Source organism: Dasypus novemcinctus, chromosome 19, assembly GCF_030445035.2.
Source record: "Dasypus novemcinctus isolate mDasNov1 chromosome 19, mDasNov1.1.hap2, whole genome shotgun sequence".
NCBI classification, from domain to species: Eukaryota; Metazoa; Chordata; class Mammalia; order Cingulata; family Dasypodidae; genus Dasypus; species Dasypus novemcinctus.
In genome coordinates this window covers 31832487-31858191 of record NC_080691.1, presented here as the reverse complement: position 1 = coordinate 31858191, position 25705 = coordinate 31832487, and the positions used below count along the sequence as shown (strand labels likewise).

The window sequence follows — 25705 nt, the reverse complement described above, 5'->3', positions numbered from 1 at the left end:
TCTGTCCCCCTGTCCCTACAGTTTGGGGATGAAGAAACTTATCAACAATCTGACTTTGGAATAGGCATATCATTTTATTAATACAAAGTTTCCCTGACCTTTAATAAAGAGATGATGAATGGATATTTTAAAAATACAGGCATACTTTGGAGATATCGCAGGTTGGGTTCGAAACCACTGCAATAAAGCAAGTCACATGAATTTTTTTTTTGGTTTCCCTTGCATATAAAAGTTATGTTTATACCATCAGTAGTCTATTAAGCATGCAATAAGATTACATTTACAAAAACGATGTACATACCTTACTTAAAATATATTTTGCTAAAAAATACTAACCATAATCTGAGCCTTCAATGAGTTGTAATCTTTGTTCTGGTAGAAGGTCTTGCTTCTGTGTTGATAGTTCCTGACTGATTAGGGTGGTGGTTGCTGAAGATGGGGGTGTCTTATTAGAATAAGACAATAATGTAGTTGTTCTCATCAATTGACTCTTCCTTTCACAAAAGAATCCTCTGTAGCACGCAATGTTGTTTGATAGAATTTTACACACAGTAGAACTTTTTTGAAAATGGGAGTCAATCCTCTCAAACCCTACCACTGCTTTATCAGCTAAGTTTATGTAATATTCTAAAACCTTTGTTGTCATTTCAACAATGTTCACAGCATCTTCACCAAGAGTAGATTCTATTTCAAGAAGCCATTTTATTTGTTCATCTATAAGGAGCAACTCTTCCTCTATCAAAGTTTTATCATGAGAGTGCAGCAATTCAGTCACATCTTCAGGCTCCCCTTCTTGCATTTCCCACCGCATCTGCAGTGACTTCCCCCACTGAAGTCTTTAACCCCTTAAAATCATCTAGGAGGGTGGAATCAACTTCTTCCAAACTCCTGTGAATGTTGATATTTTGACTTCCTCCCATGAATCACGAATATTCTTAATGGCATCTAGAAGGGTGAATCCTTTCCACTTTGCCCAGGTCCAACAAGAGGAATCCCTATCTATGGCAGCTATAGTGTTACAAAATGTATTTCTTAAGCATTAAGACTTGAAGGATGAAATGACTTCTTGACCCATAGGCTGCAACTGATGTTGTGTTGGCAGGCATGAAAACATTAATCTCATTGTACATCTCCATCAGAGTGCTTGGGTGACCAGGTATCTTGTCGATAAGTAGTAATATTCTGAAAGGAACTTTTTTTTTGTGAGCAATAGGCCTCAACAGTGGGCTTAAAATATTCAGTAAACCATGATGTAAACAGATGTGCTACTATCCAGGTTTTGTTCTTCCATTTATAGAATACAGACAGAGTATATTTAGCATAAATAGTAAATGAGCATTGGCTTCAAGTTTAAGTTATCAGCTGCATTAGCCCCTAAAAAGAGAGTTAGCCTGTCCTCTGAAGCTTTGAAGACAAGCACTGACTTCTCCTCTCCAGCTATGAAAGCCCTAGATAGCATCTTCTTCCAGCATAAGGTTGTTTCATCTACACTGAAAATCTGTTGTTTAGTGTAGCCATCATTTATCTTAGATCTTCTGAATAACTTGCTGTGCCTTCTACATCAGCACTTGCAGCTTCATCTTGCACTTTTATGTTCTGGAAATGACTTCTTTTTTTAAACCTCATGAACCAACCTGCTAGCTAGAAACTTTCTTCTGCAGTTTCTACAGCCTTCATAGAATTGAAGAGAGTTAGGGCCTTGGCATGCATTAAGCTTTGGTACGCATTAGGGAACGTTGTGGCTGGTATAATCTTCTATCCAGACCACTAAAACTTTCTCCCTATCAACAGTAAGGTTTTGTCACTTTATTATAATTTGTGTACTCACTGGAGTAGCATTTTTAATTTCCTTCAACGACTTTTCCTTTCTACTCACAGTGTACCTGTTTGGCACAAGAGGCCCAACCTTTGACCTACCTCAGTTTTCGACATGTCTTCCTCACAATGTATAATCATTTCTAGGTTTTGATTTAAAGTGATAGATGTGCAACTCTTCCTTTCACTTGAACATTTAGGGTCAGTGTAAAATGGCCTAATTTAAATATTGTTTCATTGCAGGGAATAGGGAGGCCTGATGAAAGAGAGAGAGATGGGGGAACTGCTCGTTGAATGGAGGAGTCAGAAAACACACAATTATCATTTAAGTTTGCCATCTTATATGGGCATGGTACATGGTGCCCTAGAAAAATTACAAGAGTAACATCAAAGATCGCTGATCAGATATCACCATACTGTATTTTTCAATATAATTATAATAAAAAAGTTTAAAATATTACAAGAATTTCAAAATATGACACAGAGACACAAAGTGAGCCTACACTATTGGAAAAATGGCACCGATAGACTTGCTGGAAGCAGGGTTGCCACAATCCTTCCCATTTGCAAAAAATGCATTATCTGTGAAGAACAATAAAGTGAAGCACAGTAAAGCAAGGTATTCTTGCAGTGATATAAGAGGTGCCAAATTAAGACCCTGCCTGGGAAACCCACAGGTCTCTGACAGGCTTTGGCAAGTTCAGGAAATTACTTAATAATCATAAGCTGATATGGTTATTTTTATATGGTAGTGGTAGCCATTAAATTGTTAGACAACTGACACCACCAAGCCATTCTCTGTCTTTAAAAGGAGTAAGTCATGTGTCTGCAGGATTAAGTTATTTTAGCCCACGTGGGCCACTGGGGATAAAGACAGCACAGGCATAAAATCAGATGGCTACTTTTCAATAACCAGGCCCCATCACCTGTTCAAAACAGAAAGACCTAGCTGTTCTGAATCAGACCTTTGCATCACATCTGATAAAGAACTCTCCCCAACTCTACAGGGGCTGTGCTTCTCCAGAAACTTCAGGACTTACACAGCATTTCTATCTATGCCACAGGAAACTTGATTTCAAATCCAGAACACCCCTGACTGATCATAAGACTCAGGGATTAAAGATTCTGGTTAAATGAATTTTCCAGTCAAATGACTGGTAATCAAAAATCTTTTGCATTTTAACCCCTGTGGTTGGTTGTCTTTCCATAAGTGTATTGGTTCCTCTTGTTCTGAGTCCTGGCTTTATCCGTGAGTACCTGTGTAGCCATGGACAAGTTAGTTAATGTATCACTAGGCTGTGCAACAAATTAATACAAACTAAGCAGCTTCAAACAACACACAGTTATTATCTCACACTTTCCATGAGTCAGAAGTCCAGGCCTGGCATGGTGAGCCCTCTACTCACGATCCCACAATGCAACAATCAAGGTGTTGGTGGGCTCCTTTCTGGAGTTCAACATCTCCTTCCAAGTTCACAGACTTGGTGGCAGAATTCAATTCCTTGCAGATGTAGAACTAAGGTTCCCATTTTTTCCTGGTTACCAGCTGGAGGATGGTTTCAGTTACTAGAGGACGTCTTTAGTTCTTTCCCATGATGTTACCTCACAACAGTTGCCCTAACATTAACTTGTTTAATGCTGATCATGAGTCTCTGAAGTAGATACAAATATTATTCCTACTTAGCAGATAAGAAAACTGAGGCTTAAAGAAATGTTGTGATTGGTGCAAGACATCTACCTAGCATTGCAGAGCCTGAATCAAAGTCAAGTTGGTCTGGCTTCAAAGCCCTATGTGCATAACTACTATAAGATGCTACCTTCTGTTTGTCATGTCTTATATAAGGTTAGTTTTGTCTTTTTTAAAAATTCAGATTAGATCTCTGATCTACTGAACCTTCTTGGGAGAAGGATCTATGTCTTGGTCACATGTGTGCCAGGTCCACATCCTGAGCCCTGGCACAAAATGGGTAACTAATAAATGCCTTATAAATGAAGAGATGGAGTGGGTGGGTGGTAGATGAATGGATACATGGATGGATGGATGGATGGATGGATGGATGGATGGATGGATGGATGGATGGATGGGCAGGTACCTGGATAGGGTGGATGGATGATAATGAATGGGATGGGGACTGGGGCAAAAAATTAGGATGGATGGATGGATGGATGGATGGATGGATGGATGGATGGATGGATGGATGGAGTGGGTGATAGATGTTTCAAAGAGGAATGGGATGCGTGGAGGAATGGATGGATGGGGAATGTGGTGGGTAATGGGAAGAGGGATGAGTGGGTAGCTAGATCAGTGATGGACAAAACATAGGTGGGTGGTAACTGACAACAGTTTTTTTCCTATTTGAGTATCTTCCTAGATATTCTCTGCTTTTCTTCTGCAACCAACTTACATTATGCAAATCCTTACCTAAAGGTTCAGGCTGGCCAAAATTCACCATTTAATTGACACCTAAAAATGTAGATTCAAAGAGAAGAATTCAAATTCCCCAGGACTGGCACCAGAGTGGGGCCTACCAAAAGGTTTTTCCCATGAGAAGTGACCTGCCAGGTGTGGCCAGAACCCCTAGGAGGCTGAAGGGTGCCTCAGCTCCTACCTGCCTGGAAAGGAGGGGTGTTTTGCTTTTCCAAGAGCCAATGGAATGCACTGACAGAACTATGCATAGCTCTCCCAACTTCATGGATGTGAAGCCAGATGCTGTGGCATCAAATCAAGCATTCCGTGCCAATCTCAGGCCCAGTCCAGAGCCACATCCTTCCTCCTGACCTCATTAAGGAAGTGTGTAATAATTATAATTTACTAAGCACTGACAAAGTGCTGTGCTAAGGGCTTTAATGTATATAAGATTTAATTCTCAAAGTGGCCCTATGAAATGGGTGCTGATAATATATGCTGATAATCTTCCACTGGATCAGAAGCTCTGGTGAGGTCATCTACTCAAGATCACCCAGTTGCTAACAAGGAAAGCTGGGCTTTGAAAACACTTAGGTCTGACCTAAAACTCTTGGTGTGCACTTTTGTGCTAAACTGCTATTTAAGAAAAAGGAAACCCAGTTCCTTTGACTGGCATGAAAATCACACAGGACAGGTTGGAGCTGGGACTCTTATGAATGACACACAGGACCACATGGTTTGTAAAGACACTGGGAGGCAACAGAAGGAGAAAGTTAAATGAAGAAAATGTTCCCTGAATCTCCCCCTCAGCCAAAATAATCTTGGGAACACCTCCTGTTTGACTGATGGGCTGGGGAGGGAAAAAATATGAAATAATAATTGTACAGTTGTTCAAGGAGGCCCTGCTGACTAACTCCACGGTGATCCCAAATAATGTTTTCAGTGTTAATACAGAATAAGGGAAAAGCTGGAAAATCAAGAAAAAGTTGGGAAGAAAATACCCAAAGAGCTGCAGATGGGATCTCTTTGCACCCACCCTCCTTCCTTTTTAGCTGTGCTGGATAATTTCCATTTGCCCTTCCACATGCACCCTCCACCCTTTTCCACATTGCTTTGTGCCCTGGGGTACTGATCTTTACTGGCTCATCAGTGGCATCCTTGCTCCCAACATCCAGTCCAGCCAATGGATGGGAGGCACTGGTAGGAGACAGAAGGGAGTAAAGCTGAGCCCTCTGTTCCCCTTCACTGAAGTCACAGCTCCTGTTAAGCATTCCAATCCAGTAATCACACATCCCCGTGTCTGTCTTCTTCTAATCTATAGGTGGGTATTAGTTTTATGGTATAACAAACAACTTCAAAATCACAATGGCAACAAAAGTAAACACTTGGGGTTTTGCTCAAGGGTCTGTTGGGCTTTGGCTCTCTTGGGCTCAGCAGAACTTAGTCCAGGCTGTTATTTGGTTCAGATCTGCCCCCACCGGTTTCTTTACTCTGGGGCCATCACAAACCTTGAACATGTTTTTCTTGTGGCAAATGACAGAAGCACAAGAGGGCAAGCCATGCACATATGTAGCCTCTGCTCATATCATATCCTACATCATATTCTATTGGCGTAAGCAAGTCCATGGCTCTAAGCTACTGGGGTGGCATATACACTCTATTTTACTGCACTACAAAGTCATGTAGTGGTACAATAATCCTATTTACATCAAGGTGGTAATTGCTTCCCATTGTACATGACCACACGATTCAGCACTGCCCCATGCTGGTTTTCCTATACCCTTTCCACATCCTTGTAAATAGTCCATGTATGTATAATTTTAATGGCTATTTTATGATTTCAATGTTTTTAGTTCATTAATGTTTTTTACTAAACTCTCCTCAAATTACCCATTTTGATGACGCCATCTGTTTCCTGAGGAATACATTAATCCATCATGCATTGAGTCAATGTTCCCTGAGAACCTCCTCTGTGCCCAACTTGTGATGGATAAGAATCAGATTGAAAAAATATTACCCTCTATTTGCTGAGCTCATACTAGGCTCCATGCACTGTGCTAAATTCTTTACATTTATTATTTAACTTAATTACCACAACTGCCCTGGGCAGGGTTTTCTATTATTATCCCAATATAAGGAAACTGAGGTTCCAAGTGACTTACTCAACTGGGTGAGTGAAAAAGGTGGACTTCACCTGGGTCCACCTGCCTCCTCAGCCCTTCCCTGTCAAGGACTATTCTCAGCCTCCCACTGCAAAAAGCAAGTGTGTTGCAAACATAGCCTCATCTCATCTTCACCCCAGTTCTGTGCAACAGGTTCAGCTGTTTGCCCATTTTTACAGGTGAGAAAACTGGGTCTCAGGGAGTTGATCCCAATTCCCTAGAGTTCTGATAGCTAGAAAGTTGCACAGATGAAATACAAATCCAGTTCTATTCTCTTTCTCATACACCCCACTGTCAACCACATCTCCTTTCCCACCAGACTCTGTCCTGAGCAGATCCCAACTGGAATGCTGGCCGGCTCTGACCATGGCCCAATGGAGAGAGGCTGGCCTCCTCCCCGCGCTGCTTCAGCTCTCCTCTTTCTGGCCCAACTCCAAGGCTTCGCAAGCTCTTTACTCCCATGTCAGCCACAATTTTGAGGCCGCCTGCCATCCACGTTCTATATAGCCTTCTTGATAAAGAGAAAATCTGTATTGATTTTAGAACAACTCAAACTGTAAATTACTAGTCATGACTGGTTTGGTCACCCTGAGATGAGAATCTATTGATTGCACTGGGGATGTAAATTAATTATCACCCCAAGGAAACCCACTGGCAGGGAGGCCCAATGACTTCGTGAGAAAGAATCATTAAAACAGCCAAGAGTTACCTGCAAAAATGCACACCACCTAATTTAAAGCATTCTGTGGTCACTGTCTGCCAAATCCAAGTCTAGTGACTTCCTTTAAACAATGGACTAAATGTGACAACAATTAACTTCTCATAATAATAGCAGTGATAATGATGATACATCAACAATAGCTAATATTCATTGACCACTTTTTATGCATTATCTCAATTTAAAGCCTCACCAAAACACTGTTACTTATTAGCAGTGTGATGTTGGGCAACTTACTTAACTTTTCTGTGTCTGTTTCCTTATCTTCAAAATGAGGACTAATAGTGATACCTACTTCATTAAATTGAGGTAAAGATCAAAGGAAGTAATTATGTAAATTGCTAAGATCTCTCACTAGGTATATTCCTACCTCCATTTTATTGATGAAGAAATAGAAAATCATAGATGTTAAAGGACTTGCCCAAGGTCACACAACTAACAGTGTCCAGTTTCTGCAGTATTGGTACTAAAACACTGTTAATTGTCAGCATTTACAACTGGAGCTGGCTTCCTGCTTCTCCTGAAAATGTGAAAAATCTGGTAGTACTGGGCCTACACTCCTGAATGCCCTGGATCAACTGATGCTGACCATCAGCTACTCCCTCTGCATGGGATTTGTGGTCTCAGGTTTACTGCAGTCCCCACCACTCCCAGCTGCCTGAACCTGGCTCACTTCTCTCATTTACAATGCCTGCCTGGCCCCTGTAGGAATTTGAGTTTGTAGAATGGATTAGCACATTTAATTCTCACATCAAACACTGGAGAGATGTATTATTATCACCCCCAGTTTACAGGTGAGAAATTGAAGGTTAATGAGACAGTGACTTGCCTAAGGTTCACATCAGTCCTTGTCCTGATATGAACAAGCCTAACAGAGCCCACCTTCCCTGTCCCTTCTATTGCCAAGGTTCCTTCCCAGGCTAGAAGGAACACTGCAAGAAGAGACAGGAAAGAAAAATCAGTGTCAGTCTTACACAGTGGGAAGCAATGAAAAAGAGAGCTCCCGTGTCCACTTTCAGACCTGAGAGACATCTCCCACAACTATTTTCCTGAGGACAAAGGACTGTTTCCAGGGACTAATAGCTCCCTTGGTGCAATCCCTCCAGTGAGGAGAATATAGAAGCTTACATTTGTCCCTGTTTTGTGACAATCACAAAGGACTCTGCATTCAGTCCCCTCCCCCCCACCTTTTTTTTAATTCTTCGGACCCTGAGGGCAGCAAGAGGCAGGGAGGGCTGTGGCTGACAGACCCCATGCCCACTGCAGCCCCTGCCCCAATGGGAGACAGTCCTGTCACCCAGTGCAAACAGACAGTTCCCTCCACCCCAAATAAAGCAATCTCCACAGTCTGGGGTGGGGGAGGGATGCACCCAGGGAGAGAGATTTCATTTCTTCTCCTTCTTTTGGGGCTGACAGCTTGGGCAGTAGCTTCCCAGGACAAACTTGATTCTCTGGAAGACAGACAGGGCTTTGAAGGTTTCCATGAATATTTACAGCTTTTCTCCCTGCCTCTGCCTCTGCCTCAGCCATGGCCACTACACAGGGCTCCCCACGTGCTGTCTGTGGGTGCCTCATTATTGCCCTCCCTGGATCAGCTTGTCTAAACTGGGAAAAGAGCCACGAGGTGGCACTGTTGTCTAGAGTTAATAATGGCACTGATAAGGAAATAGTCATAAGCTTATACATATAACATGGTACTACCTGCTTTTCAAAGACTAAGTCATTTACTTGTCACAACACCCTATGAAGGAAGCAGTGAGGTGCAGAAAGGTAAAGCTGCTTCCCCAAGGCCACACAGTCAGGGAGTATTGGAGAAAAGATTCAAATCCATAAACGTTCATCAGAAGTTTTCTAAAGCAAAAATGTCAATGTGAGGACATAACTGCCCCTGTGTGGGAAGGGCTGCATTTTTCCCTTCAAGTTATGTTCTTCCTGTTCTTTAGGTATGAAATGGCCTTTCTTTTATGAAATGATAGAGACAGAGGATGTATGTTTTTTCCTTGCTTTTAATCACCAAAGTATAATTTGCTATCATACGCCTCTCCCTCTACTACCACCAATTTCCAGGCCCCAAATATCCAAGATCGAGGATTACTTCCGTTAATGACCAAGCTATACTGCTGAGTTAGGAGGAAATTCGGGTTCCTCAGGAGCCAACAAGAAATACGTTGATAAATTTTTAGTGTTAGTAATGTTTAACCCCATTCCAAAAAAAAGTCCCAAAATTACATTGACTGATTATTCATCATTTATTCCTGTAACAAATATCTACCGAGCAACTATTTTATGCCAGACACAGTGCTAGGTTCTGGGAATACAATGTCAAGCAAAAAAATTACAGTCTAAACCTCAAAAAGCTTACAGTCCACTAGGGGAGATTAGAATGAATCAAATAGACACAAACCTGCCAATGAGATGTCGTTAGTTATGTGGGGGAATGGGGGGACTGTTGTGAGGAGGCTGTGATCTGGACTAAGGTCAAGGAAAGCTTCCCGAAGGAGGACACTGGAGAGCGGAGAACTGAGGGATGAACAGGCATCAGGTGGTAGGACAGGGCCAGCAAGAATATTCCATGCTCAGAGAACAGTATGTCAAAGAGTCTAAGGACAGAGGGAAAGACAGGAGGGGCAGAACCACAGCAACTTGAGGGGCCAAGCCATAAAAAGAAGGTAAGAAGGGGGCGGGCTTGGCCCTGTGGTTAGGGCGTCCATCTACCACATGGGAGTTCCGCGGTTCAAACCCCGGGCCTCCTTGACCCATGTGGAGCTGGCCCATAAGCAGTGCTGATGCGCGCAAGGAGTGCCCTGCCACGCAGGGGTGTCCCCCGCGTAGGGGAGCCCCACGCGCAAGGAGTGCGCCCCGTAAGGAGAGCCACCCAGCGCGAAAGAAAGCGCAGCCTGCCCAGGAATGGTGCCGCACACACAGAGAGCTGGCACAACAAGATGGTGCAGCAAAAAGAAACACAGATTCCCATGCCGCCGACAACAACAGAAGCGGACAAAAAAGAACACGCAGCAAATGGACACAGAGAACAGACAGCTGGGGGTGGGGGGGAGGAAGAAGGGGAGAGAAATAAATAAAAATAAATCTTTAAAAAAAAAAAAAGGTAAGAAGCAGACAAGAGTCAGCCAAGCCTTATGGAGCTCCTTAAGGCGTTTATTCTTTATCATGGGAATACTGGGGAGTCAGTGAAGGGTTTTAAGCCACAGGCACCACAGGAGAGGGCCCTGGCATCAGATTACTTTCTTAAAGACCCCCTTGGCTCCAGTATGGGGAACAGGCCAGAGGAGCTGTGGTGGGTGGGAGAAGACAGATTCTGATGTTACCAAGCAGTCAGCTAGCGTAGGACCAACATTTGAACCAAAGCTAATGCATTCAGGTTCCTAAGATCTGCAGAGAGATCACCTGGAACAGAAAGGATCAGTTCTTCAGTGCAGTGTTAGCTGAGCTGATGAGAAGCGTGGCACTATCTGCAAAGGCCTGGCCCACCCACAACATTTCAAGTAGGGAGAAAACTTATTATCCCAGTTTGCCCAAGGCCTTCCCAGTTTTTGTGTTGAAAAGCCCCAAGTCCTGGAATTCCTCATTCCAGTCAAACCAAGACAGTGGATCACTCTAATTTTAGAATCACACCTATGGTGTAAATCAGTGTATACCTGTACCTTCCCCTAGCCAGCATTTCATTAAAAGGTACCAGGCAACCTTAATGATTTAACTTGAGATCCTCCCATTTTCCTGCTCCATAGCATTTAATAAACTACATTCTCCTCGTACTAACTGTGATAGGAATTTTATTCCTATGGCTTTATCAAAATACAGATAAATAAAAGTAATTATATTGGCCACTAGAAAATTTAAAAACAAAAAATTGGTAAGTAAACATTTTACTTGTATAGTAATTACAAAGGACCGAGGAGCAGGGATATGACATTTACTGAATATAGACTCTTCTCAAGAGCTACCATGCAATCACTCTGTTTGCCCCCACGACCCTGTGACGTAAGGGTTTTCAGTTTCACTGTGGGAGACAGAGGTTCGGAGAGATGGCATGACGTGCCCAAAGTCACACAGCTAGCAAGAGGGCCAGAATGAAATTCTGGTCTCAGTTATGCTCTTCACACCTCATTAGACTGCCCCTCTCTCTTAAAAAATACAAAGCAGACAAATATAAAACTCACTGAAGTCTGGGGAACCATTTGCAGGAGCAAACCAAGTCGGAGGATGGGGGTATTTTACATCCACAGGATAAGTTGCAAATGGCCTGCACCCCCCTAGACAGCTTCCTTTGAGCCTTGAGATCAACAGTTGCTTGTTATTCCCCTGCGTCCCCCCATCACCTGGTGTGGGCTGGGCCTCGGGCTGACCAGGGAGAGGCCTCAGGCTCCACCCAGCCCGTGGGTGCGAGGACAGCGATTCTGCCCACTCTGCCGGGTAGGAGCTGAGACTCATCTGAACTAATGTGCAAACAGAGGAGGGACTGTTACGACATTCCAGGTATGACCTAGGGCCAAGAGTAGGGAGAACAGCTGCCCCGAAGGCCCCGAGATAGGACCTGGAAGAGGGAGGACCCAGTGAAGGTTCCCCACCTCTCTCCCTGACTTCATCCTTCTGCCTGTCTTTCCCTCTGTGTCCCCCCATCCCCTTTTCTCCCTCTTCTCCTCCCACTCCAGCCGCTCTCTCGGCAGTGCTCTCCCATCCCTGCTTCTCTCTATGCTTGTTGCTGTCTCTGCCAACTGCCCTCCCCAGTGCCCAGCACAGGAGCTGCCCCTTCTCAGCTCCCCAGTGCACCCACCCTCAGTCCAAGTGTCCAGCACAGACAGGTCAGATTCAGGAAGGTCAACTCCTAGTCCTTGGGAGAGAGGCAGTGTGGGCTCTGGGGGGTGTCAGGGGCACAACTGGGGCTTGAGGGCCACGTCGGTGAAGACAGGTGCCATTCCTGCCCCCAGGCAAGACATCCTACTCCAAGGAGCTCTAGGACACAGGCAGGGTGAAGGCAGGTCAGGAACCCAAGTCCAGCCCAGGCCTTGAAGCCTGGTTAGGACCCAGCTCAGAGTGTGGACTCTCGAGCCAGAGCACGTGGGTTCAAAGTCTGTTCCAGCAACTTACTGGTTGGGTGATCCAGGACAGCAAGTTAATCCTCTCCATGCCTCAGTTTCTCCACCTGTAAAACAGGAAGGATAATAGTACCTACTATACATACCTGTCTTGAAGATAAATTAAAATATGTGAAGAATTTAGAAGAGAACCTGGCAAAAGTAACCCCTATATACATGTTTGTCGTGGCTGTCGTCATTATCATTATCATCGCCATTGTTAGCATCACCATTACATATGACGAGAGAGGGAGAGCCCAGGCCATCTGTAGGGAGGCCTGCCAGTGCCCCTCAACCTGAGACCACCAAGCACTCACCTGCAGCTGAACAACTGGGGTTCTTACTCATTGCAGCGTGGGAGAATACATACCGCGGGAGAACACATACCATGAGAAAACATGGGGCATCTTATTAACGGGGTGTACTAAAGGATCTATATCGGACTTGGGCTTTGCCTGGGCAATTGTGGGGTAGGTCTCAGTAAGCAGTGGTTCGCTAGATACTGGGTGCTATCAAAAACTGGGCACACTTCTATGATTGGGTCCAACAGTAAATCTTACCTACAGGGAAGGCAACCTAGAGTGAGGACCAAGCTATAACTGGTAAAGAAGCAGTTTTTTTAAGAAGCTAATCTGAACAGAGCCTGGAAACACTAAATGATCAGCAAGTTACAGCTGCTAAGGTTAATATCGCTGCCCTGACAGAGCCCTGGTGAACACGTCAGTCTCCTTTCCACCAGCTGCTGCATGAGGAGGATTGACCAGATCAGTTCTGTCTTCTACACTAGGATCCTAGGACTTAAAAGTGGTGGATTTTTGGGAGCTGTTTATAGAGCAGCACCTAGTGGATGAGAAGAAAAACTGGCAAGATATCATCATGACATGTGCAAGAGAAATTTTAAAGATGGAACAAAGGTTGGCAGAGTGGCAGTGCTAGGAGTCCCCAGCAGGTAAGGACAAAGACTCCTTGTTACAAGGTCTCCCAGGTGCCTGAGTCCCCACCAGCTAATGTGGGAGGAGGCCCTCCCCTCTCCTGAGGCCTCCTGGGAGCTGACTCCTGCAGGCTCAGAGGCACATCTTTTGTGTTCTGTTCTGTCTGCCTCTGTGTCCAGCAAAGGACTCTGCCTCCCACTGCCCCCCCCCCCCAAGCCCCCAGGGCTCAGGATGCCAGGGCAGTAGAAGGCTCTGTGCCAGGCTGGGCCCACGTGTCTCTTGTGACATCAGGTCTGTAGAAGGCCGATTAACAGCCCCGAAAGATACCAGGTCCCTGGAATCTGTAAATGCTACTTGTTTGGAAAAAGGTTCTTTGCAGATGCCATCAAGTGAAGGATTTTGCAATAGGGAAATTATCCTGGATTATATACTTGGGCTCTAATATACTCCCTAATGTTGTTTATTTAATGAATTGGCAGGAGCCTGGAGGCAACTTGTCCATACATGTGTAAAACAAAGGCTGACTTATCTACACACGACTAAATGCAAACCTAATTTATCTGTACATGTTGAAATCATCCATACATGGCTAAAACAAGTTATCTGTGAGACAAGTTATCTGAGCCTCTTGGAGATTGTACAACTGCTAGGATGTTCTGACATTCTTTGAACCTGCATCTTGAGTTCCCCCCCAAACAGGGGCTTTTACTGTTTTGTTTTTTTTTTAGGTACTGGCACCGGGGACTGAATCCCAGACCCCATATGCAGGAAGCCTGAGCTCAACCACTGAGCCACATTGGCTCCAAGACAGGGGTTTTTGTTGGGGTGAATAAATTTTGTTTGTTAGCATTCCATTTCCTTATAAGGCTTGCTTTTCTTATTGTTTTTGTCTAACCAATCATATTTTTCCTTGATAACCTCACCGAATTTACTATATAAACTGCCTTTCACAGGGAAAAGTGCAGCACTTTTCCCTCTACATTCAGTATTCCCCAATTTGTAAGTTGTCTCCTTTTGATAAATAAATGATCTCTACTAAATTTTCAAAATTTGTCTTTTAACACCCTTGTGAAAGGAAATAAAACAAAAGGAAGTAACTGAGGCTAAAAGACTTAAGAGACCCTTGTCCTTTTCAAAACCCTTGCCTGAAAGCCCCAATGGGGACACATTTTTAAGTTGCCACCTGAACCTGTACAGCCCGAATTGCAATTCTAAGACCCCAAATAAGTGCTTCTGTTGCTCTTCAGCTCAGTTTGTTATTTCTCAGCTGACTTTACATGGTGTCAGAAGAGGGATCTGAAGGACTGCCACCCCAACTCCAGAGCCACTGCTGGACTCAAGCACAGTATCTGCTACAGTCCTTTGTTCAGTCATCTCCCTGATGGCCCCGGATTTCTGCTGGTGAGTCCTCTCACATCCAAGCCCCTTCCTTAGGTTGAGATTCTGGCCTTTGTTTGGGTGTCTTCTGGTTATAAGGGGATTTTTAACTTTGTTTTTCTGGTTGTATTTTGAACTTTGTTCTTTTGGTTTGGTCTCGGGGAAAAAGCAGTCCTTCTGGTTTCTCTTTTTGTTTACAGGAATCTCTCCTGTTTGGTGAGTACTGAAATATTTGGAAATTCCTTTTTTTCTTTTCTCTTCTCTTTTCTTTTCTCTCCTTCCTTCCTCCCTCCCTCCCTTCCTCTCTTTTTCTCTTTCTTTCTTTCTCTGCTTTTCTATGGAGGGATATCATCCCTAACATTTTAAAAAAATATATTCATACATGTAATTATATTATAGTTGAGAATTTCTCTTCCTCAAAGGATAAGGACAAGTTCCCCTAACATTTTGATTTACCTTTGCCCTGACTGACAGCAATCACAGAATCATTTAGGTAGTTATGGATGAGCAAAATTGTCAACAGGTTGCTTGTCACTCTCAGGACAACTTCCATGAAAACAAGGACACTGGTTGCAGGTGGGACAACTGGAAGAACAGGCTGTCGGCCAGATTAAACAAGTATCCCATGTAAAGCACTCTCTAAGACAACTCATTAACCGAACTCTAACACAAATCCCATCATATTTTAAGACTTTAGGATTGCTCTCAATCAGAAACAATGGGTTCTAATTCTAATAGTGCACTGTCATCTAGCACACCGTCTGGTTTCATGGACAAAAATTATGGTCCTGCCTCATATAAATCTTCTGGATCTGGCATACTAGAGACTATCTTAAATTACCATGGCTACAATAAAACTCTTTCAAGATAACCAAATTAATGTATTCAGGATAACCAATTAGAGGATAAGAGTTATAAGGTCAAACAACCTAAACAGGATAGCTTTTTAAATCGGTATTTAGAAACTTCCAAATGTAATACAAACTCCAAAATTGCCTCTATTCAAGAAACAAATAACAAAATAAAATTAACAAATTAACAAAATAAATTAACAAAATAAAAACTCACCCAAGCATAGCTAAACTTAAAGTTCTGCCTGAAACTTCCAGATTTTTCAAGGCTGCCTCAGTTTCTCTTCTGCTTTCCCAACCTCCTCCTATTTCTCCTAGCCTTGAAGAGTTGCCCTTTTGAACCTCTCTCCACATCAGAGGTCCCTGGATCGAATCCCAGTGAATCCTAGAGGAGAAAAATGAGAAGAGAAGACAAAAAGAGTAATAGAAGATCACACAGCGAATGGACACAGCAAAAACAGTAAGGGGGAAGCAGGGGAGAGGGAAAAAATAACCATGAGCCATCCATACACTGCTGTAGTAGTTTGATATAGTTATGAATTCCAAAAATAGATACTGGATTATGTTTGTAAACTGGTCTGTACCTGAGCATGATAAAATTATGAGTAAGGCTTTGATTGGGCCATGTCAGTAGGATGTTGAGTCCCCTCCCCTTGGTGAGTGGGGACTCACAGATAATAGGCATATGGCAAAGGACAGAGTTGGACCTTTTTGATGCTGCGGATTTTGATGTCGGAGTTTTGATTTGGAGTTTAATGATGGAGTCTTGATCCGGAGCCCTGGGAAGTAAGCACACAGAGGAAAGAGAAGCAAGCCCCAGGAAGAGAGGACCTGAGCCAGGAGAAGAACACAGAGGAATAGAGATGGCTCCTTAGACACAGCAGAAACCCCAGGGAGAGAGAGCCATTCACCTGATAGTCTACAGCTTCCCTGTGGAGAGAGGCAAAGCCTCATAGTCTACAGCTGACCCTGTGGAGTAAATAGAGGACCTGAGCCCAGAGAGAAGCAAGATCTGGCAAGGGAGGAACCCAGGAAGCCTGAACCCTGGCAGATGTTGGCAGCCATCTTGTTCCAACATGTGGAATAGACTTTGGTGAGAGAAGTAACTTATGTTTTATGGCCTGGTATCTGTAAGCTCCTACCCCAAATAAATACCCTTTGTAAGAGCAAAAAAAAAAAAAAAAGAGTTGCCCTTTTAAAATAAGGACCCTGAAGCTCCTTCAGTCCTACCCGTCTTTTCTATCCCCTTTTAAAGTCAAACCTAAGAAGTGAAAAACTGCCTCTATCACCTACATTCCTTGAACAAAAATTAAACTAAGAGCCATAACCAAGGAAATCGCAAATTCTACTAAGGAACCCCTAGAAACAATAATATGCATTTTTTTCCTCTTGATTTAAAAAAAAATGTTACATCAAAACAATATGAAGTCCCATATACCCCCCGCCCCCCTCACCCCACTCCTCCCATATCAATAACCTCTTTCATCATCATGGGACATTCATTGCATTTGGTGAATACATTTTGGAGCATTGCTGCACCACATAGATAATGATTTACATTATAGTTTACACTTTCCCCAAGTCCACCCAGTGGGTCATGGCAGGACATACAATGTCCAGCAACTGTCCCTGCAGTACCACCCAGGACAACTCCAAGTCCTGAAAATGCCCCCACATCATATCTTTAATTGACATCCGAAACCAGCCAAAAAAACACCTATCTCCAAACTTGCTTCTTTAAAAAAGTCCTTGCAGAGAGTTTGACAAGAAACCTTACAAATGTCGCATATAGAGAGGCTCCCGAAATGCTTGCCAAATTGCTAAGGATTTATTAAATGCCACACCAAAGGTTTTTCCTAGGGAGAAAAATGGATCCGTCAATAATCCAAACTTATCAACCAATCAGTCAATAAATTCATCTGGGATTAAAAAACAAACAACTGTTTCATACTGTTGGTGCTTATTCAGGTCTTTCATCTTTTGCTGGTACATTTAAAGGGACACTGTCTTCATTCACAATTATTTAAACCTAATCTTAAAAAGTTCGTTAAAAAAATGAAATAAACTCAAGTGGGATGCTGCTCCTTTAAATAAAGTTTTAAAAAAATAGCTAAATATTGTACAAGAATTCTGGACCAGGATAAATCCATTTTAAAAGACAAAATCATAGCTTTAAAATTACAGCAAAAGGGAGAAATGTCAAAGAAAATTTTTTAAATGAAGTAACTCAGGCTGAGAGACTTAAATAAGAGTCAGAGAGCTGTGCACACAGAAACCTGAGCCCTTACACCACCCCTGAAATCCTGAAAATGGTTGTTATAAGCAAAACCTAAGCAGCTACAAAAACCATACCCTTTCTGAAAAATATAACATAAAGCCTTTATTATTCTCCCTCTTTTTCCTTTTAAAAACATTTGCCTGACAGCCCCAACTAGGAACATAATTTAGGTTGTGTATTAGTCAGCCAAAATGGTGTGGATGCAAAATACCAGAAATGGGTTGGTATTTATAAAGGGTATTTACTTGGGGTAGGAGCTTAGAGATACCAGGCCATGAGGCATAATTTACTTCCCTCACTAAAGTCTATTTTCACATGTTGGAGCAAGATGGCTGCCAATGTCTGCAAGGGTTCAGGCTTCCTGGGTTCCTCCCTTCCAGGGCCTTGCTTCTCTCAGGGTTCAGGGTTCCTCTCTAACCAGGCCTTGCTTCTTCCTGGGCTCAGCGTTCCTCTCTTCCTGGGGCTGGCTTCTCTTTCCTATGTCAGCTTACTTCCTGGGGTTTCAGGTTAAGGCTTCAGCATCAAACTCCATCAAAACTCCAACATTAAAATCCCTCAACTCTGTCCAATGCCGTGCCACCAAGGGGCAGGGACTCAAAACCCTAATGACATGGCCCAATCAAAGCCCCAATCATAACTCAATCATGCCCAGGTACAGAGCAGATCACAAATATAATCCAATAACTATTTTTGGAATTCATAACCATATCAAACTTCTACAGGTTGCTACCTGAATCTATGCACCCCAAATTGCAATTCTAAGACCCCAAATAAATGCTTTTGTTGCTTTGCAGTTCTGTTTGTTATTTCTCAGCAAACACCCTATAAGAAAGAAGCAGAGGAAGATTTGACACAGAAACACAGAGGGGAAGGAGATGTGAAGACAGAGCAGAGAGAAATTCAAAGGTGGTGGGCTTGAAGATTAGAATGATGCAAGCACAAGCCAAAGAATGCCTGCAGCCACCAGAAGGTTGAAGAGGCCAGGAGCAGACCCTCCCCTAGAGACTCAGGAGGGAACACGACCGACCTGAAAATTTTATTTTGGCCCAGTGAAAGTGGTTCCTGAATCTTGGCCTTCAGAATTGTGAGAGAATCTGTTCCCATTTTTTTAGGCCACCAGGGATTTTTGGTAATTTGTTATAGGGGCAACAGGAAACTAATACAAGCTTCTGGCACTGCCCCTCTCTGTCCCAAAGCTCCACCCCACCCACAATGCAGGACACTAACAGACACCATGCCCCGCAATCCTCTCTTCTTCATACTCCTTCTGCCTTTTCTCATGTCCCTAATCAAAAGCTCTTTCTCCTCATCCTTCTGTGAAAAAAATCCTGAATACACTAGTCTTCTCCTTTCCCTTGTGCACAGCAGAGATTTCTATAGGATCCTCCTTTAGGGTTGTGAAAGAAGTTGTGTAAAGCAAGTACTGAATAACTCTGAAAAGTAAACAATACTTGGCAGATGGGAACTGAAATTGAAGCTAGAAATAACTTATAATGGAGTGATTATGGTAGGTTTTTTTCTTCCTTTGTTTTCTTTTTTTTTAAAACATTATCCAGGAATTTTTTTTTAAGATTTATTTTTTATTTATTTCACTCCCCTTCCCCCCTCCCCCCAGTTGTCTGCTCTCTGTGTCCATTTGCTGTGTGTTCTTCTGTGACCGCTTCTATCCTTATCAGCGGCACCGGGAATCTGTGTTTCTTCTTGTTGCATCATCTTCTTGAATCAGCTCTCCATGTGTGAGGTGCCATTCCTGGGCAGGCTGCACTTTCTTTCACGCTGAGTGGCTCTCCTTACAGGGTGCAGTCCTTGCGCGTGGGGCTCCCCTACGCAGGGGACACCACTGCGTGGCAGGGCACTCCTTGCCCGCATCAGCACTGCGCATAGGCCAGATCCACACGGGTCAAGGAGGCCCAGGTTTGAACCACAGACCTCCCATGTGGTAGGTAGACGCCCTAGCCATTGGGCCAAGTCTGCGTCCCTTCCTTCCTTTGTTTTCTGATTTACCCAGGGCAAATGGAGTCATGGAACTGTGGAGCAGGCATGGAAAGTAAAAACTCTAGAATAAATCCCCTATTTCTAGTCAGACAGTAGGAAAAGGCAACCCCTGCATGGTGGAGAGTGAAGGGGTAATGCTGGTTTCTTCTGTTTTCCTCTTTCAGCTCTGCAACCTCAGAGGTGACAAAGACACATGACACCATAGGCATTAGTTGTGCTTATGGCAAAGGAAAAGGTAAGTCTGATGTCTCAAGCATGGGGGCGGGGAATCCTAGTTTTTCTCCCTTTTCTCTTGCTGCTTCATCTCAAAATCGGACCTAGGCACCTAAAATACACGCCAGCAGAGGGGGCTAAAACACTGTGAGACTGTCTATAGAATCCAGAAGAGGAGAGAAGGAAACGACTTAAATCTCTGTCTAAAACATTGTAAGCCCCAAGCTCACATGGTGCAGGCTGCACAGGCATTGAACAGACCCAAAGCAAGAGAACAAAGTTTTTGAATACTGAACTGCAACAGGAACCACCACTCATCTCTGAGTTAAATCCCAGAGTGGACACAAAGAGATCAGCAAAGGCTTTAACACTGCGACTTATTTTTCTTTAAAATACACTAGATTTGGCTTTTACTGTAGAGTGCACAAATCAGATCGAAGTACTATACACACAACTACAAATGATTTTGCTTTCAAAAGTTATACATGTATTTTATGAGGAGAAAAAAAGGCTACTATTTACCCAGATACTTACCATTCTTTGTTTTTCCTTTATTTCTAATGTTCTAAATTCCATCTTGTATCATTTCTCTTTAGTTTGAAGAAGTTCCTTTAACATCTTTTTAGAGCAAATCGTCTTAGTTTTCTTTCATTTCCATCCATCTTTATTATTGTTGTTGCTGTTGTTTTGTTGTTGTTTTGTCTTGAATCTTTAAGGGTATTTTTACTGCATAATACAATTCTACGTTGATAGTTCTTCTCTTTCAGCACTTTAAAACAATGTTGTTGTGTTTTTTTTGTTTTTTTTATTTAATTCCCCTCCCCTCCCCCGGTTGTCTGTTTTCTGTGTCTTTTTGCTGCGTCTTGTTTCTTTGTCCGCTTCTGTTGTCCTCAGCCGCAAGGGAAGTGTGGGCGGCACCATTCCTCCGCAGGCTGCTCCCTCCTTCGCGCTGGGCAGCTCTCCTTACAGGCGCACTCCTTGCGCGTGGGGCTCCCCTACGCGAGGGCACCCCTGCGTGGCACGGCACTTCTTGCGCGCATCAGCACTGCGCATGGGCCAGCTCCACACGGGTCAAGGGGCTTGAACCGCAGACCTCCCATGTGGGGGAGGGACGCCCTAACCACTGGGCCAAAGTCCGTTTCCCTTAAAAAAATGTTATTCCAATCTCACCTGGCCTCTTTGTTTGCTGATGAGAAATCATAGGCCTTCCAAGTCTAATTCTCAAATGTGTTGTTTTCCTCTGATTGCTTTCAGCCTATTGATTAAGATATGACATAGATTTTCCCGAGTTTCTTGTATCTGTGTTTTACAAATTTGGGGAGTTTTGGCCATTTTTCCCCAAATATTTTTCTGTACCTCCTTTAATCCCTCCAAAGGCATAAATGTTCAAAATGTTGATATTGTCCCACATAGCCCTGAGGCTCTGTCACTTCTTATTCACTCTTTTTCTCTTTCTTCTGCAGATGGCATTATTTCTTTTTTTTTTTTGAGCATTTATTTTTTACTGTATTTTTTTGAAGATACATAGATCACAAAATAATGTTACATTGAAAAATATAAAAGGTTCCCACATACCCCGTACCCTACCCACCCCCTCCACTCCTCCCACATCAACAATCTTTCATCACTGTGGCACATTCACTGCATTCTGTGAATACATTTTGGAGCACTGCTGCACCGCATGGATTATAGTTTGCATTGTAGTTTACAATCTCCCCCAGTTCATTCAGTGGGTTATGACAGGATATATAATGTCCAGCATCTGTCCCTGCAATATCATTTAGGGCAACTCTAGATCCCGAAAATGCCCCCATATCACATCTCTTCTTCCCCCTCCCTGCCCTCAGCAACTACTGTGGCCAGTTTCTCTAGATCAATGCTACAGTTTCTTCCATTACTAGTCACAGTATTTTCATAGTAGAATAAAAGTAAGTCCACCTTAATCCATATTTTATTCCCCCATCCTGTAGACTCTGGGATGGTGATGTCCACTCCACCTCTCTATTGAGAGGGAGCTTAAACTCACATGGTTGATGGATATGATTCTCCTGCTTGTAGTTGTAGGCACTCTCGGTTCCCTGGTGTGGTGGTTGACCATCTTCACCTCCCTGTTGGCTGACCTGGGTAAGTCCAAAGAACCGGAGAGTGGGAGTTGCAACTCTGCTGAGTTTCAGGGCCCAGCTGGCACATGGGCAGTCCAGAGATTCAAGTCTGCTGGGTATACACCAACTCCAGTGCAACCACAGGTTCAGTAAAAGTGACAGAAGAGATACGTGTAGAAAGTTCACATATGAGTCCAACTCCATGTCACTCAGGAAAACAAATTCCAAAGTAAGGCCCACTGACAAGGCACTGAACTCCAAATGCTGTGACCATATAACCTGTGTATTTCTCCGTAGATGGTGTTATTTCTACTGATTGTTCACTGACTCTTTCCTGTGTTCTCTTCATTGTGTTACTGAGCCCATCCTGCTAATTTTTTGTCAGCTATATAATTTTAAGCTTAGTTCTAAAATTTCCATTCGCTTCTTTTCCCTAGTTTCTGTTTTTCCACTGGGAACTTGTATCTCTCCATTTGTTTTAGAAATATTTACCTTACCTTAATGAATATGATTGTGATATCTGCCTTGTCTGAGATTTCCTTTATGTAGGTCATTTTTCGATTGTCTTTCCTTTGAGAACTACTGAGAGTTTCCTAGCTCTTTGTTTGTTATGTCGTACGATTTTTGGGTAGGATTCTGAAAAGTTTGTTTATCATGTTTGAAGACTCTAGTTCCTACTAAAATCCTTTGGATAACATTTATTTTTTCTTTTTTGTTGTTTTATTAAGCAATCAACACAGTTAAGCTCAAACTGCAAGGTCTTTCTCCACCTTTCAGCAGTTGGAGTCCCTCATCTCAGGGCTTGGGTCTGAAGCTGAAGATCCCCTCTCAGGGGCCAGAACTCCTTTACCAATGTGGATTCCTTATGTTAAGATGTTTAACTAAAGCAGTGGCAAGCATTTTTTTAAAAAATAACTCTTTTTACAAAAATGAGTAAAGCAAAAATTATACCCCAGATGGCATCAGTGAAAATGGTGGAGTCAGGAGTTCTGCGGGCCTGCCCTTCCACAGAAGCGATGAGAAAATGAGCAAACACTATGAGACTCCAACTTGTGGCATCTCTGAAAATTGGCAAAAGCTTACAGAAAACAGGTGAATGCTGAATCAACATAAATGTGACTTAAACACGGTGGGAGAACTATATGCCCTCTCACTTTGCCTTGCCCTACCCACTACTCCTACCTGGTGACCTGAAGATGTCAGCATGGGTTCCTGGTGTGGGCATCTGATCCCCAATGGAGAGGTGAAGACCTTGTTCCCAAGGATTTCTGTTTGTTTTGGTCAATTTGGACTGGCACAAGGTACGTGCCTTGGTTCACCTAACTTGGAACTCTGTCAGGGTGGAAGAGCAGCTAAATGGAGGACGTTCCTCCAAAATATTGAAAGGCAAATGAAGGAGCCACTGTGGCTTGTGGCAAAACACTACATTTGGGACAAACAATATACATGCTGAGAACTGACAGGAAAAGTTAGAGAGAGAGTTACTTTGGGGAATAAGGGCTGTGAGAGCTCCTGTGCATAGTATGGAATTTAGCCCAGAGCAGGACTTATGCTCAAATAAATTCTGAAAAGACACTTAGCTTTCACCTCTGGTTGATCTTTAGGCTCAGCACAGGAAGGAAGTGAAAGCTAAGGCAGAGTATTAAATGGATTGACTAAGCATTTATGGAGTGCTCCAATACTGAGTCAGCCTGCAAAGACCTGAAGAGAATTTTTTTCTAGTTCCCTTCCTTTCTTCCCTCCTCCTTCCCTCCCTCCCTCCCTCTCTTCCTTCTTTTTTTTTCACCGAACATTTAAGGAAATCTCTGTCAAACTGTTGCAGCAAAGCCAGGAGTTCTGAACCACAGAAATACCCAAAACCATCACTCCAGAGAGGTGGAGCAACAGATTTATTGTGCACGGGCCCAGAGGAGAGTCAATACCCAAATTGTGAGCCCCATTTTTCAGTTTTCAAAGGTTTATATAGGATTTTAGATGGGATCAGCATAACTTTTGCTCATTGGCTAACGTGTTGCTAGGCGAAATTTTGCAAGCAGGGGGGTTACAGAGGCAGAATGCAGTTGCAAGATTGTGGTCTGATTTACAGAAGCGTGGTGGGGGGAAGTCACTCATTTGATATCTTTCTACTAGGCCATGTTTTCACAGGCTGATTTACAGAAACAGGGGCAGGAGTTATTCACTTGATATTCTCCTGCAAGGCCATGCCCTCACAGGCTGATCCACAGAAGCAGGGGCAGGAGTGACTTGTTAGATATTTTGCAAAGTTATGCTTTTTATTTCTCAACAAAACCATCACTGACGATAAGCGAAAGCAACCAAAACTCTGGAGACCACAACAGAAAAGAATAGAATTTTTCATAAATGGTTTGGAAAAATCACTAAGCAAAATGTCACAAAATAGGGCAGCAGACTTGGCCCAATGGTTAGGGCGTCTGTCTACCACATGGGAGGTCCGCGGTTCAAACCCTGGGCCTCCTTGACCCGTGTGGAGCTGGCCCATGCGCAGTGCTGATGCGCGCAAGGAGTGCCATGCCACGCAGGGGAGCCCCAAGCGCAAGGAGTGCACCCCGTAAGGAAAGCCGCCCACCACGAAAGAAACTGCAGCCTGCCCAGGAATGGCGCTGCACACATGGAGAGCTGACACAACAAGATGACCCACAAAAAGAAACACAGATTCCCATGCCGCTGACAACAATAGAAGCGGACAAAGACACAGCAAATAGACACAGAGAACAGACAACCGGGGGGGAGGGGGAGAGATAAAATAAATATATAAATAAATTAATAAATCTTTTTAAAAAAAGGTCACAAAATAATAAATAAGCAACTACAGCCCAATATAAGGAACAACCACAAACCCTAAGGTTGGGGAAGAATCCAAGTTGATGGTGGCACAACATTGTGGACTTCTAAATGCCACTGAATTATACCCAAGAAAATGATAAATTTTATGTAATGTGAATTTCACCTAAATACAAAGAATACATCACAGCCTCATTTTTAGAACTAAATGTACAATATGCAGAATTTAAAAAATCACTGAGTGTATGATAGGTTGAATTATGTGCCTGATTTAGACATGTTCTTAATCTTTTTTCTTCTAATTAAGAATTAAATTAGATTTTTTTTGAGAAGGTGTGAGTTTAGATTGCAATCATGCATACCATACAGGATTCCCATATACTGTCCTACCACAAACACCTTACATTATTGTGACACACTTGTTACAAATAATGAAAGAATGTCATCATAATATTATTGCTATAATCCACAGTTTATATTTGGTGATTTTTCCCACAAACCATCTTATTGATATCATGTACTAGGACTGTATTTATTATAGTTTATGAGGACATATTCTTAATCCTAACCTGCATTCCTGTGGGTGTGAACTCATTGGAATTAGGGCCACTTGAAGATGTTATCTTAGCCCAACTGAATAAAGATGGGTCTTACACTGTATTACTGGAGGCCTTATACAGAGCCAGAAACTGGAAGTCAGAAAACACTACAAGAGCAGAAAGAAAGGTGAACATATCACCATGGGATAGGAAATCCAAGGAACCTTAAGGATTGCCTGAAGCCAGCACCAGAACACTACAGCCTTTGAAGAAACCGCAAGTCTGATCGATATTTAGATTTTGGACTTCTCTTAGTCTCAAAATTGTGAGCCAATAAATCCCTACTTTTTAAAGACAAAACCAATTCGTGGTATCTATCACAGCAGCTCAGGCAAATGAAGATAATGGGCCCAACAGCACA

The 25705-nt window shown here is 43.0% G+C and overlaps 1 protein-coding gene and 1 long non-coding RNA gene across 2 annotated transcripts in view; one reads left to right on the top strand and one right to left on the bottom strand.

Moving 5' to 3' along the window:
- WSCD2 (WSC domain containing 2) overlaps positions 1-15776 on the bottom strand; it is a 348664-nt gene extending 332888 nt beyond the window's left edge. Inside the window, exons 1-2 of the mRNA XM_071209824.1 lie at positions 15573-15776; positions 12209-12263 (exon numbers count right to left, since the gene is read on the bottom strand). The gene's annotated coding sequence lies outside the window, so the exon portion shown is untranslated. The remainder of the gene's footprint in view (positions 1-12208; positions 12264-15572) is intronic.
- On the top strand, positions 14438-22915 carry LOC111760613 (uncharacterized). The gene is made up of 3 exons (XR_002794252.3): positions 14438-14528; positions 19793-19863; positions 22672-22915. It is a non-coding gene; the product is annotated as an uncharacterized lncRNA (long non-coding RNA).
- Positions 22916-25705: the final 2790 nt, after the last annotated feature.